Raw genomic sequence first — 14,774 nt, forward strand, 5'->3', positions numbered from 1 at the left:
CATGTAAAAAGGAATGAAACCTCGTAGCCAAGATTCACCTGGAGCTTTAAGACTCTCATAAACTTCCAGGATCTTATGGCTAGGGGCTACTCTTTGATAATTTCTTATAAGCCCCTTAGGGAGAGCTTCTATCATTCTGATTCCAGGGGCCAAAAGTCCAATATAACAATTTCCCCTTGCACTAACAGGTAAACTCTTCCAAGTGTTTTGTCCCCAATCCACCAGTAAATATGTGCTGTTCCATGTAAGGTAGACAGGATTTGGGTAAGCCCATCCTGCATTGCCCCTTCCAAGCCATACATAACCATGGCCAAAGTAGATTTATAATTTATGAGTGCCATTGGGGCCCGAGAGCTCCACACCACGGCTCCCATCATCTGCCCTCTACTTACTATTGTCTACGTGGCTCCCCTGCTTAGAAGGAATGGTGGCCAGAATCCACATGAATGGTTATTTATTTGTGGTTACTTCAAGATGTGGATATAGGGGATCTTGCAAGAGGAGGCATCTGTGGGGAGTCTGATGAAAAAGATTTTCGAGTGCACATCACTGTTTGCTACTTATGCCAACAGACATCTCCTTGGTGACTCCATCCCACGCACCCCCCCACCCCCCCACCCCCCACCCCCACCCCCACCCCCACCCCCACCCACCCACCCACCCACCCACACACACACACACACACACATTAGAGCTCAGCATTTGAGAGAGGGGATATGACTATTAGACAATCATCATTTTGTGTGTGTGTGTGTGTGTGTGTGTGTGTGTGAACACCCAGGACAATAGAACTTCCTGGGGCTAAGGAGAAATTCTGAGTTATTTTGGTCAGGGAGGGTTCTTCTACCTTTTCTATCTAGTCCGAATGAGAACCAGTCACTAACCAGGTGCCCATAGGAAGCTTGCAAACAGAACTAGGGATGGGGTTAACTTTTTGGTTACTGTCCGTGTTTTGGTTTTTGCAACTGGCTTGTGGTGGTGATCTGCAACATCCCCCCCCCCGGCATTTTTCTTTTTTTTGCTATTACCAATCCATTTGTTATGGCTAACAAAATTGCTAATGCTGTTGGAGATCTTTCTACGATGGGCTCTTGAGTTTTCTATTTAAATTTAAATTAGGCAGATCATTGCCAGTCCATTCTGCCTCTTGCAGTGCTGACCAAAGATGTTAATGGCGATTGTTATCACCTCATTGAGACAGAACTTCAAAAGAATATACATTGCAGCACTTCAAAGCAAAGCTGTTTATGTTAACAACTATGTCAAATTAGCTGCAGATTTGTTTTTTTTAAAAGCTGGTGTTTCTGACAGTTGCAAGCATTAGTCAAACCCAATCCAAAGCCATACAGGATTTACGGACTCTGACAGAAAAATTTGCCCCCATCTCTAAACAGGACCCATGCAAGTATACTCTCGTCAACTGCAATTCCCACCTATCTCCAAGAGCGGAGGTAGAAAATAGCCATTGTGGATAGTAGCCACTGATAGCCGTATCCTCCATGAGTTTGTCTAATCCTCTTTTAAAGCCATCCAAGTTGGTGGCCATCACTGCCTCCTGGGAGAGAATTGCAGAGTTTTAACTACATGTGTTTTTAAAAAAAACTCCATGAAGGATACTCAAAGGACAAGAATTATGAAATAGTTATATTTATTTTAAAAATACTAGAAGTGCTGCAAAAGCCATGAACTAAATAATGGAGGTACAGCAAATGGGTTTGAAAAGAAGGGAGGCATCCCTCCAAATTCCCTGAGCATATTATAACATCTGTAGCTGCCAAGGAAGAAAAAATTCTTGTCCCTTGATAAGTGAGCCTTGGGTATGTGGAGCTGTGACTTCAGCAGGCTGTCCTGCCTAGCATTCACCAGGCATTGACTTCCACATCACCACAAGCCAAAGGATGAATGAAGTTGTACTGCAGCAACATCTGGAGGGCTGCAGGGTGGGAAAGGCTATATTATGGGAGGAGGAGGAAAAAGTTTCTTGTGCAGCTTCATCTACTACTTGCATTGTTTTACAGACCTTTATCATGGTCCCCTGATTCACTTTTTTAAAAAAAATATAAACCCAAAATTTCACCTGTTTGTTAATGCCATGTAGACATGAGGCATCACAGTGAAATATATCTTTCAGAGGACAGTTTCAGGCCTTAAAATCTTTTTTCTTCCTTCCTGACACTTTTAATAGCTGGGTGTGTGTGTGAAGTGCAGCTGAAATAAGAAAGATTTACAGAGTCCCAAAGCCTCTTGTTAAAATTAAATGCTGTGCAAACAGTAGCTTTCAACATTTAATTGTCTTTTTCACAGTATCTTTGCATCAGTCTCTCCTAAAAGCCTATTAATTCTGTAATTTAGTGCTTGAGAATATCAAGAGATAGACAGAAACGCTACTAAGATTTCCTGCTCCTTCCGTTGTTCCCCCATCCCTTCATTGACTAACTGTCATCAAACATTAACATGAAGGCTGCTTTCTCCTTGAAATGCTTCATCTCCTAGAAAGAATGAAAAAAAATTTTTTTATATGCACTTTACACACACCCCACCAAAAAATGCTTGGGAAATGATAAATAAAATGGGCTATGAGGTTAAAGTGCCAACAGAAACTCAAAAAAACCCAGAGCGGATAGTGATGCTTGAGGAATTGTTCTTTACCTGTTCTGATAGAAGATGACCTGATCTGCCTCTTCCTAACTCATGTCTAGAGCAGAGCAGAATGTATTTTGCATGCTCCACATATTGCAAAAAGTAGTACATTCTTCTGCAAAGCCTCTGCCAATTAGCCCTTGCTGTCTCCACCACTGCAGCTTGTATTTGATCCCAAAGTACACATTTTTATATTTTTTTGGATTGCAAATTGAAATGCAGAAAGGCTGTGGGTTGTTGTTATAATAGTAGCAAATTATTATTATTATTATTATTATTATTATTAAAAATGACATGCCGGTACATATATTGATATATATATTGATAAAAGTGCCAACTGACTCGCAAGACATCTCGATGTGAGGGCCGAGGAGGTTTCGTGTGGCATGCTTCATTCTCTTGTCCCATGCTCCTGTCACACACACACACCCTGCATTTAGGCAAGCTGGGCTTGTTGTGCAGGCTTGCTCAAAGCAGACTTTCTCATACAGTACAGAAGTCTGGGAATATAACACAGACAAGGTAAGCTATGTTCACCGCCCAGAGAGCTATTGCTAGTCGGACGGTATATAAGTTTTAAAAATAAATAAATAAATAAATAAATAATATAAGCAAGGCTCCTAATCAGACAAAACAAACAGGGAGGATGTTTTTGCATATGATAGGAACGCCGCCTAAAAGAGCTATATTCCCAGGCTGAACTGACAGCAAAATTCTAAAACAGGCCCAACAGAAGGAATAAACAAAAGACAGTAGTGTGAGATCCAAGTAAAATAAGCATCTCAAAAGTAGAACTAAACTCACAAGGTGCACCCAGGTCTGGAGGCTTTCTTTTGGTCTTACTTTCTTTAGTCTTACTTGAGGAGCTTCTTTATTTATTTACTTATTTATTTATTTATTGTATTTGTATACTGCACCATAGCCGAAGCTCTCTGGGCAGTTTACAGTAACTAAAAACATTAAAAACAAATATACAAGTTTAAAACACATCTTTTAAAAACAATTTAAAACACGCTTTAAAAATTTAAAACAATTAAAAAAAACACATGCTAAAATGCCTGGGAGAAGAGGAAAGTCTTGACCTGGCACCGAAAAGATAACAGTGATGGTGCTGTTGTCTCCCAAATGGGATCGTTGCCCGGTGCGCAGTACAGCCAAAAGACCACACCCAGGTTGAAGGGTCCAACAAGCTTTATTTCATTCTGGCCAGAAGAGGTACAAGGCGATAATTCGCAAAACAAGCACACCCCTTATGGGGGGGGTGCTACACTTTTATACATTGCAAGCAAGAATTCATAGCACATTCTAATTGGCCCCCTAATGCCATCCTGCCACCTTTCCATTGGTTCATCTTCTAACTTATGCATGCCCATCATTTCTTATGCACCCAGCACATTAATTTCTCCACCCATATCTGCATTCCAAGCTTGCCATCACACAACAGCTTCCCAGTACGTACTTTTACTGATAAGCTTCAGCAGGGCATGTAACTTCTCTAGGCCTTGTAACATTTAGTTTCTCTTCTGTGCATTTTTCTTAAAAATGCTGGCTCTTGAGTCATCATATCCCCCCTTTGAGACTCGAGTCCATTATTTAATGGATTCGCAGTTCTCACTTATCTGGCCCATTCGTAAGAATGCTTCAGCTTCTTTGTGATTTCTTTCCACTGGGCCTTCTACTAGTTGCTGTAAGATCATTACCTTTTGTCTCATCATGTCTCTAGGCGTACATATCTGCAACGCAGCAGTGCAAAAGGGTAAGCATTGTACACAACAACATATCATTACACCAACTATAATTAAAAATACAACAATCACAAACATTTGTCTTAACCAAGTAAAATTGGGAAGCCATGACGTTAACCATGAAAAATCCATTCCCTCTTTTTGCCCAATATTCCATACTAGGTGCTGTAGCCCTTGAATGTCTGACAGATTAAAGCAACACATCCCTTTGACAGCTTCACACCCTATGTTCAGTCTCAGGAACAAATAATCAAGTGCAGCTCGATTCTCTAGGGTTCCTTCTCTAAGGCTTTTAACATCTGAGGCTAGATCCTTAAGCGCTTGTGAAATAAAATTCAAACCTTTAGCCATTGCGCATGCCAATTTTTTTATCATGTTAAAATTCATGGCTGCCGCTACCCCAGGAGTAAAGAATGCTGCTGCAATCATTTCACTATCAGATTTCAGGTTAATTTTGAATCACATTCTGGGGTTAGCTGTATTACTGATCTCTTTCTTCGCCTTTTTTCTTTAAGGGTCAGTATTTCTTGTTTATGAGCCTCTCCTTGTTCCTTTGTGGGCAAGGCTAGGGACAGCCTCCCTATAGCACAGGGTCCTCCAGTGCAATTTGCTGGGATATAAGAAAACACTTGACTTCCACATACAAGGAACCAACCTGAAGGGAGGGGAACATGTCCATAAAAGAAGCTTCCCTGCTGTACCTTGGTACAATTTAGACCATTCCTGTGATTTGATTCAGTCAGATTGAGACAGTGGGGGACTTTAGAGGTGCAATTTACAAACACCACACAATCTGTTGGATTTGGGGTGGTTCCTTTAATTCATAGTCTAATCATGTGCTTATTTTTCTCATAGATGGGGTTACCCCATCCACTCATGGTGTCAAACCCTGTATCCACCTCAAACTCCTTGAACAGAGTATATTTCTTAATGATGTGTGGACTAGTAGGCACCGCCCACAGACATGTTCTAAAGATCTCTTCCATGGAACTTCCCCCCTGCAAGCAAAACACACTTGTATTCAAAGCATTCTTTGCTAAAAACATCCATACATTCTGGTTTTGTTCATAGGGAGTATAAAAGTACCCCATAACTTTTCCCCAAACCAGTCCCAAAAAGATAACATACTGAAACCTTCGGCTCATGCTTGCTTTTTAACAGGAACTTTAAGTCCTCCACAGGCTCTTCTGTCCACCGCTGTCCTTTTGCAAGCTCCAAGGCTCTAGTGAGGGCAATCAGCTCTGCCTTCTGAGCTGATGTATTGCTCGGCAAGGCTTTAGCCTCCAGCACAGTCCATAAAGTAACCACTGCATAACCAGCCTTTTGCACTCCGTTCTCAATAAAACTGCTTCCATCTGTGTACAGTTCCAGGTCTGCATTTGCTAGAGGTTGATCCTTCAGGTCTGGTCTGCTCGAATAAACACTTTCAATTGTAGCAATGCAATCATGAACAAGTCCTTCTTCCTGTTCTATAGGCATCAGAGTAGCAGGGTTAAACACATTTGTTGTAGCCAACTTCACATCCCCTTGGTTGAGAAGCAGGGCCTGATACTTTGTCAATCGACTGGCTGAAAGCCATGACCCTCCCTTAGCATCTATCACCGTCAGAACTGAATGCGGGGTATAAACAGTCATAGATTGTCCAAAAGTCAGCTTCTTTGCCTCTTCCACCAGCAAAGCTGTTGCTGCTACTGCTCTTAGACATGCTGGCCATCCCTTGCTGGTCTGATCCAACTGCTTGGAAAAATATGCCACTGGACGTCGCTGTGTACCAAATGGCTGAGTCAGTACTCCACTTGCTACTCCTTGTCTCTCATGTATGAACAGATCAAACTGTTTTTCCAAATCCGGCAGTGGCAACTCCAGGTAAGGCTGGGAATATCCCCTGCCTGAAATCCTGGAGAGCTGCTGCCAGTCAGTGCAGACAATAGCAAAATGGACCAATGGTTAGACTCAATATGTGTCAACTATCTCTCAAGGCCAGAGTCGGGAGCAAGAGCTTAACTTTCTCTCCCTTCCTCTCTTTCTCTCTGTCTCACTTTCGGGTGCTCCCTTGTCCTCTTAACCCTCTCTGTTCAACTAAAGCTACTGCTAGTAAAGACGCCTTTGTTCTCATTTTCTCTTTTTCCTCTTTTTTTTTCTTTTTTCGCCTGGTCTCTGTTTTATACTTTGTAAGCAATCTCAATCAACTGACTGACTGACATAGCCCCAGCCCCGTCCACCTTTTGCAACTTCCGCCTAACGTCAGAGGCAGCCTGCCCAATAAACAAGGTGTTAAACAGTCTTTGATTACCCTCCTCTTCTGGATTTAAATCAGTAAACTGTCTCACTGTTTTACACAACCTCCCATAAAAAACCTCTGGGCCAGATTCAAAGTGTTGGTATTAACCTACAAAGCCTTATACGGCGCGGGACCACGATATCTGTCGGAACGCCTCTCCCGTTATGAACTGGCTCGTACACTACGGTCTGCTACGAAGGCCCTCCTCCGGGTCCCGACCCATAAGGAGGCCCGGAGGGTGGTGACAAGATCAAGGGCCTTCTCAGTGGTGGCCCCCGAACTATGGAATAGTCTCCCCGAGGAGATGCGCTTGGCGCCGACCCTATCATCCTTTCGGCGCCAAGTTAAAACCTTTCTCTTCTCCGAGGCATTTTAATTTTTTGTTTAATGATGGTAATGTTTGTAATTTGATCTTAGTTATGCAGTTTTTAGATTGTGAAATTTGATTTTAGATTGTGATGCTTTTGTATTTTCCTGTATTTTATTGTATTTATGTTCACCGCCCAGAGAGCTATTGCTAGTCGGGTGGTATATAAGTTTTAAAAATAAATAAATAAATAATAAATAAAATGAGGAAGGATCCTCCTCTGGTCCCTGACATAGTTCATACAGCTTAGCCAAGTTTTTCTGCTTCGGAACTGCACTTCGAATTCCTTCTAAAATTAACTCTCGATATTCCTCCAGCCTCTGTCTTTCAACCCTCACATTTGGATCCCACGGTGGCTTTCTCCGGACAATATTCCTCCACCTCCTCTTGAGGGTGCCGCCGTTGTCCCTCCTCCCCAGCTTTAGCCACAATCATTCTCTTTTCCTCTGGAGTTACAAAGGAATTCAGTAATGCCTGTATATCTGACTAACTTGGTTTACATAAGTCAGTGCAATTCCTCTGGATTTTCCCGGTAAGGACCCATCGATTGTTTCCAGTTCAACAGATCCGCAGTGGAGAAAGGGACATAAATGAGGGCTGGCCCCCCTCCTCCCAAAGCTTGTCTTAAAGGGGCCTGAAGCACTGAACGCTCTGAGTCCTTGGAGGGAGTGTGGCTGGCTACTGGGCTGCTCAGCTCCTTTGCTCATTCTGCTAGTTCCCGTATTTTCTGAAGATTCTCTAGGAGCCTAGGGCCATCCTGAGGGGTGGCTACCAGATCTTTCTCAGGGGTGCTAGCTAACAACTTACCCCCCCTGAACCCAGTGATGACGCCTGGTGCACACAACAGGGGGAAGGGAAGGGAGTCAAATCAAAACAAGTGGTGCATTCCTTTGGAGCAACCATGAGCTGTATTTCTTCCTCTTGTACGTCCGGATAAACTTTCTTAACCTCTTTTTTTCCTGCCACAAACATCACACTTCCCATGCCTATACCACAAGATTTTTGCACATCTTTATCTCTAAACAAACTCATAAAACATTCCACATAAGGTATTTCCCCCCATTTTCCTTCACGCTGGCAAAACAACAACTGCAGTATACTGTTATATTGTAGGGATCCATTTTCAGGCCATGTTTCTCCATCCTCGAGTGTATATTGTAGCCACCATTGATTGCAAAACATGATCAATTTCTTTTTTGTCAGGGGATCCCCTCAAAACTTAAACCAATTAACAAGGATGCATCCCAAAGGAGAGCAAGAAGGGTTTTTTGACTGGCCTGTACCCATAGTGCCATCCTCTGCTCGGCTCCCAACCTGAGTGGGCTAAGGGGGCCTCACGGGACTCGAACCCGGTCTTGCCACCCACAGCGTCTATGCAGTAGGATTGCAGTGTCGATCTCTGCTCGGCTCCCAACCTGTGTGGGCTAAGGGGGCCTCACGGGACTCGAACCCGGCCTTGCCACCCACAGCATCTACGCAGTAGGATTTTTAGAGACACTTTTTACTCTCCCCACTATATTTTCCTTTCCCTTTTCCCAGGGTAGAAACAATGTAAATATTACTTACCAGGCAGTCTTTTCCCCGTCCCGTTCCCCTAAGTTGTTGGCCCTTCAGGCGTTGCGCCGATGTGTCACCCACCGGCTTCATCCATGGCCTGGAGAGAACTTGACCGTCAGTGAAATCACTGTGGCGCCTTGGCCTTGGTTCAATCCATGTCGCTTCTGAAGTCGGAGGGCTGAACCGGGCAAAGCTGTATATTGTTTCAGTCACGTCCCATTCTGGGGTGCCAGAAACTGTTGTCTCCCAAATGGGTTCATTGCCCGGTGCGCAGTACAGCCAAAAGACCACACCCAGGTTGAAGGGTCCAACAAGCTTTATTTCATTCTGGCCAGAAGAGGTACAAGGCGATAATTCGCAAAACAAGCACACACCCCTATGGGGGTGCTACACTTTTATACATTGCAAGCAAAAATTCATAGCACATTCTAATTGGCCCCCTAATGCCATCCTGCCACCTTTCCATTGGTTCATCTTCTAACTTATGCATGCCCATCATTTCTTATGCACCCAGCACATTAATTTCTCCACCCATATCTGCATTCCAAGCTAGCCATCACACAATAGCTTCCCAGCACGTACTTTTACTGATAAGCTTCAGCAGGGCATGTAACTTCTCTAGGCCTTGTAACATTTAGTTTCTCTTCTGTGCATTTTTCTTAAAAATGCTGGCTCTTGAGTCATCAGTGCCAGACGCACCTCATCAGGAACATCATTCCATAATTTGGGAGCCACCACTGAGAAGGCCCTCTCCCTTGTTGCCACCCTCCAAGCTTCCCTCGGAGTAGGCACCAGGAGGAGGGCCGTAGATGTTGAGCATAGTGTACAGGTGGGTTCATATCGGGAGAGGCGGTCCATCAGGTATTGTGGTCCCAAGCCATGTAAGGCTTTATAGGTTAAAACCAGCACCTTGAATCAAGCTTGGAAACATACAGGCAGCCAATGCAAGCGGGCCAGAATTGGTTTTATATTATCGGACCGTCTGGTCCCTGTTGCCTCAGATGGTTCTACCATGTCCTTGGGACCAGAGTGTAATAGCCCCTGGACAATTCTGAAGAGCTCCGCTGGGCGGCAGAGTGATGATTTGATAGTGGCAGCAAAATATTGTTTTTTGCTGCCCTCACTGCCCCTAAATACAGCTTATCATAGTCACTTACAGTGTATAATTGCATCCACCAGGAGTTCGTCTCCATCTGCACTCAAGCCGCCTCCTATATCGTTTCATTGCTCTCAGCTCTGGGGTATACCATGGAGCTGTACGAGCTCTACACAGGAAGAAGGCGCTCAGGAGTAATCATGTCAACCACCCGGGTCATTTCTGTATTCCACAGTTCAACCAGGGTTTCGACAGGAGCGCCAGCCCTATTAGCCGGAAAACTCCCCAGAGCCCTTTGGAAACCATCCGGATCCATTATTCTCTGGGGGTGGACCAACTTAATAGGTCCCCCACCCTTGCAAATGGGAAAAGAAGGAGAGGGTGTGAGATAGGAATTGCTTTTTTAAACATCAATTGCTCTCATTAAAAGCGTTGTAACCCTTTCTTCCCTGGGTATTTTATTGCCTCAAAATTACAAACCCTGTAATCTTTTGCTGTTTGGCAAAACACATAGGTGCTAGCACAAAACGTCCGCCATGGGGTGACTGTCCTAGGGATGGGGGAGAATTTTGAATCAGTTTGCATTTCAAGCAGAATTTATGAAATTCACAATTTCTGAAACAATATGAGGACCGAAACACAGCCATCCTTCAAAATTTGCATTTATTAGAATTTTGGGATGCAGTTTGCCAACTAAATAACATTTACAAAAATGCTTATATTAGGGGAAAGTCTGCATAAAAATGAATACGAGAGTGAAAATCACATGCATGATATGATGAGAAATGGTTTGCAAAAATGTGTACCTTTGCCAAAACTGCCTACATAAATGTGTTTATTTGGAGAAATTTGCACTAAAATAGTGGAGAATTTTCATGAGGATTAAAAAAAAAAATTCACAGGTCACTGCAGAAATGTAGAGAACTGAATTTAACATTGGGAAACTGAGAGAACCGAAAAAGACAGATCTTTCCATCCCTAGACAGTACTTTGTACGAATGAGTAATGTCATTAAACATTGTTCTTGTTGTTAACATTTATATTCTACCTTTCTCACCCATGATTGTCCATACAAAAACCCTTTATAATTTTAAAATAAAGGAAAGACTTTGGAAAGGGAGGCAGAAAGGAAAGAATTACTTTCATTGTGTAGAAAAAGAGCTGTTGGAAGTTTGCAAGTCAGCCTAGTCTGTGGCAAGAAAACCAGAAGGAAGTGTAACGAGAGTTGACATGCCTGGTCCACAGCAACCCAAATGGCTCCTATATCCCGTTTTTGCTTTTCTTTGGCCACATCACATTTGCTATCTTAATTGAGTTTTCCTAGAGGACATACGTGGCAAACGAACTCTGGGAGCTGAAAAGTGATATTCTAAATACTAAAAATAACTAAATTTGCAGGAAAATGGGGACCCAAATGGCTTTGAGTTTTGATGGGACTTCTTTGTGCAATGTAAAGTAGTTCTTTCTATACTTGCATGGCAACCAGCCACCGCTCTACTGATTCATTTCTGAGCACAATTCAAACTGCAGGCTATGACTAGGGATGGGTGACAATTTCGATTCAGTTCGCGTTTCAAGCAGAATTCATCAAATTTGCACTTTTTGAAACAATATGAAAACTGAATCACAGTCATCCTTCGAAATTCGCATTTATTAGAATTTTGGGATGCAGTTCACTAACTAAACAACATAAGTATAAGGGGGAAAGTGTGCATAAAAATGAATATACGAGTGAAAATAACATGCAAAAAGGCATGATATGACGAGAAATTGTTTGCAAAAATGTGTACCTTTGTCAAAACTGCCTACAAAAATATGTTCATTTGAAAAAAAATCGCACTAAAATGGTGGAGAATTTTCATGAGGATTTTTTAAAAAAATTGCAGATTGCTGCAGAAATGTAGAGAACCGAATTTAATATTAGAAAATTGAAAATCTGAGAGAACCAAAATTGACAGATGTTTCCATCCCTACCCTTGGTGGAAGCTTTAATAATATATGCACCCTGGACAAAAGAGCTCCAAGGAAACCTACAGAATTTGCTCACACATCCCACCTACCATCACCAGAGTTCCCCTATCCTCTCCTCCCACGGGTAAGCTAGAATTCCCCCCTCTCCCCCATAGGAGTTGCCAGAGCTGCTCCCATTTACCACAGCGGTTGCTGTAGCTCCCCTTGACCCCCACGGGTCACCAACACTCCCCCTTTTGTAAGTGCAATGTTTACCGAAGATATCTATCATATACATTATCCAGCCACTGTACTGTAACACATTAATGACTATGGCTGTAATCTGTGAATAAACTTATCTGTGAATAAGCTCCATTGGGCTTTACTTCTGGGAATGAGCTGTCAGACTTGTTTTATATGTGCAGTTCCAAAGTGATTACAGAACAGTAGTGTAGTGGCAAATTCAGAAGTGCAGGGTCCCTTCATGTTAGTCACAGCCATGCCCCCTCCCCCCTTTTGCTGCTGGGATGAGAATGAGATCCTTGTTAATGTCTTCTCCTACAATAACAGACAACCCTAGGAACTAATAAGCACAAAAGAGGAAAGTTTTAGCTACTGAGAAGAGTCTTTGTAGTAGCTGACTCACCTCCTTTCACTCTGATTGGCTGCAATCAGCAAGAAAGGACAAGGAAACATGTTAGAAGAGTCTTCTCAGTAGCTAACACACTCTCATGCTGGTAGGCTCATAAGATGTTAGACCCTGTTGAGACCCTGCTCCCAAAAAAGTAAGGGGTCTAAGACCCTCTGAGACCCTGGATGACTACACCGCTGTTACAGAACCATTTCAGTCTGGAAGTAGTAAGTGATGTGCTCTGTGGGAAAAAATCAATTCCCTGAAAATACAATGTTAATTTTGCTGCAATTTCTTCCCCATTCCTAATCACCAGTTTGTATCTGAACTGGTATTTTCTATTTTATCACCTTGGACTTCTTCTACCTGGCAAACTTTGGATAAGTGTGAATTTCAAAGGATGGCTGCTTTCCAGTTTATGTATTGTTGAGCACCTCCCCAGTCTCCAAGAAGTGAGGTCTCAGAGGTCCCTGCACTCATCCAGGGTTTGGTTTCCTTTGGGAAGAAGGTCAGCGGAGACTGCGGTGTCTTTTATGAAATATGGTTTATTTATTTACACACATTCCAACCTGAGCTTAGGATGGAGGGGTTCAAGGCATCAGCAGTCCAATATCCAGCTTTTCCATCAGTGTTACAGGAGGCATCCCAAAGACATGGTGCAGAGACAGCCTCTCTGCCTCCTCCAGTTCCCAGGCATTCTCAGACACTCCCCCAAAACACTCAAAGCACAAACCTCTGCTAGCCACCAGGAGGGGGGGAGGCTCTCCTGAAGAATTTCAATGACAAAAGGGTCTTCCTGGCCCATTCACCAGTTGCTGGGCAACTGATAGACCGATTATCCTACCTGGCCATTCTATTAGCTTAACAAAAGACTCATCTGACTGGCAGAGAGAGTTCCTCATTCCAAGGCACAGGATTCCAAATCAGAGGTTGGAAAGGGGACCCACAGGGACCATCCATTCCAACCCCCATGCTCATAACAGTATTATTTTGAAAAGTGCAGATTTGGTACATTCACCTTTATGAACTGTCTTCAAGTCGATCCTGACTTATGGTGACCCTATGAATAGGGTTTTCATGGTAAGCAGTATTCAGAGGGGGTTTACCATTGCCTCTCTCTGAGGCTGAGAGGCAGTGACTGGCCCAAGGTCACCCAGTGAGCTTCATGGCTATGTGGGGATTTGAACCCTGGTCTCCCAGTTGGTAGTCCAACACCTTAACCACTACACCACAGTGGCTCTCCTCATTCACCTTTATATGCAAATGCAAACAGAACCAAATTCCTCTGCCATCCCTAGTTATGAGCATGTTTTTATTGCGGAGAGAAGTTTGATGTTGGGGGAGGGAAGGGAAGATCTGTTTTTATCAAAGGCTAATGCTTTTTGTCTTTTTGATGCAAGCAATCTATATGTGAAATATCTAAGCCCTGCTTATTGTCTGCAAAATGAATGGTGCCTAATGAGAATTGCTTGCTCTTTTGCCATGACTGATCAACTTTATTTATCCCCCTCCCTTATTTATCTATGGTAGTACTCAAAGCATTTCTTCTGGTTGTGCTTTGCACCTTTTTGGGGAAGGTAGTAAATATTTTCCTTGCTCGAGTTCAGATCAATGGCTTTTAGCATGCACAAAGGATGGGGAGATGGGAATGATTCCAGGGTGAATGATTTACCAGGGCCCAAATGAACAAACAATTGCCTTTGTTCTCTTGCTAAAAATACTCCAGCATTGCTTATGATTCAGCCAGCCAAATGAGCTTTGAATATAGGAGGGTCCACACTTTCTGACACAGCGCTAAAGTGAAATTTGGTGTTCTATAGAGCCTTTAGTCTCACATCCCTATTTGCACAGTTCCCCCCCACCATAGACTTTGTCTGTGCAGAAATACCAGGACTCAAGCTAAATGGAATCAGATGGATTTAACCAGGTGAGCGGATACAGCCCACATTTTCATCGTATCAAAGCCATAGCAAATTATTATATTATTGTTTTAGGATTGACAGGTTGGTATGGATGATGCTTTTGGATCCCCTTTCCAACCTCTGAGTTTGAATCTATGGAGATGGGGTTGTGGCTCAGAAATGTGCTGTACTGGTCAGGCCACCTTCTTTGTTTGCTTAATGGGTACCCAATCTACATGGCTAAAGTCTTGGCGAAGAGAAGGTATGTTGCTATAGGAACAAGGGTCTCCCTCTCCCTTCACCTGGTTGGGGCAGGAGGTCGATTTTGTTTTTTAATCTGAGGGAAGTTGGGTGCGGGAGAGACACAGAGAGGCTTGACTGCTCTGTGTGCTGAACCCCAAGCCATGGCTTTGGGGAGTTGCCTAGAAACCTAATGGGGAAATAATATCTATTGGACTGTAAATACTGTGAGTTCCATCTTATGCTCAGGTTGTATATATGTATATTCACTAATAGGCAAAAAACCTTGCAGTTTAAGAACGTACCTATAGCCAACAGTTATATCTATCAAACTTTAAAAAGCAGGGAAATTTGGCAGCCATAGTG

Source organism: Rhineura floridana, chromosome 21 (genome assembly GCF_030035675.1).
Source record: "Rhineura floridana isolate rRhiFlo1 chromosome 21, rRhiFlo1.hap2, whole genome shotgun sequence".
NCBI lineage: Eukaryota > Metazoa > Chordata > Lepidosauria > Squamata > Rhineuridae > Rhineura > Rhineura floridana.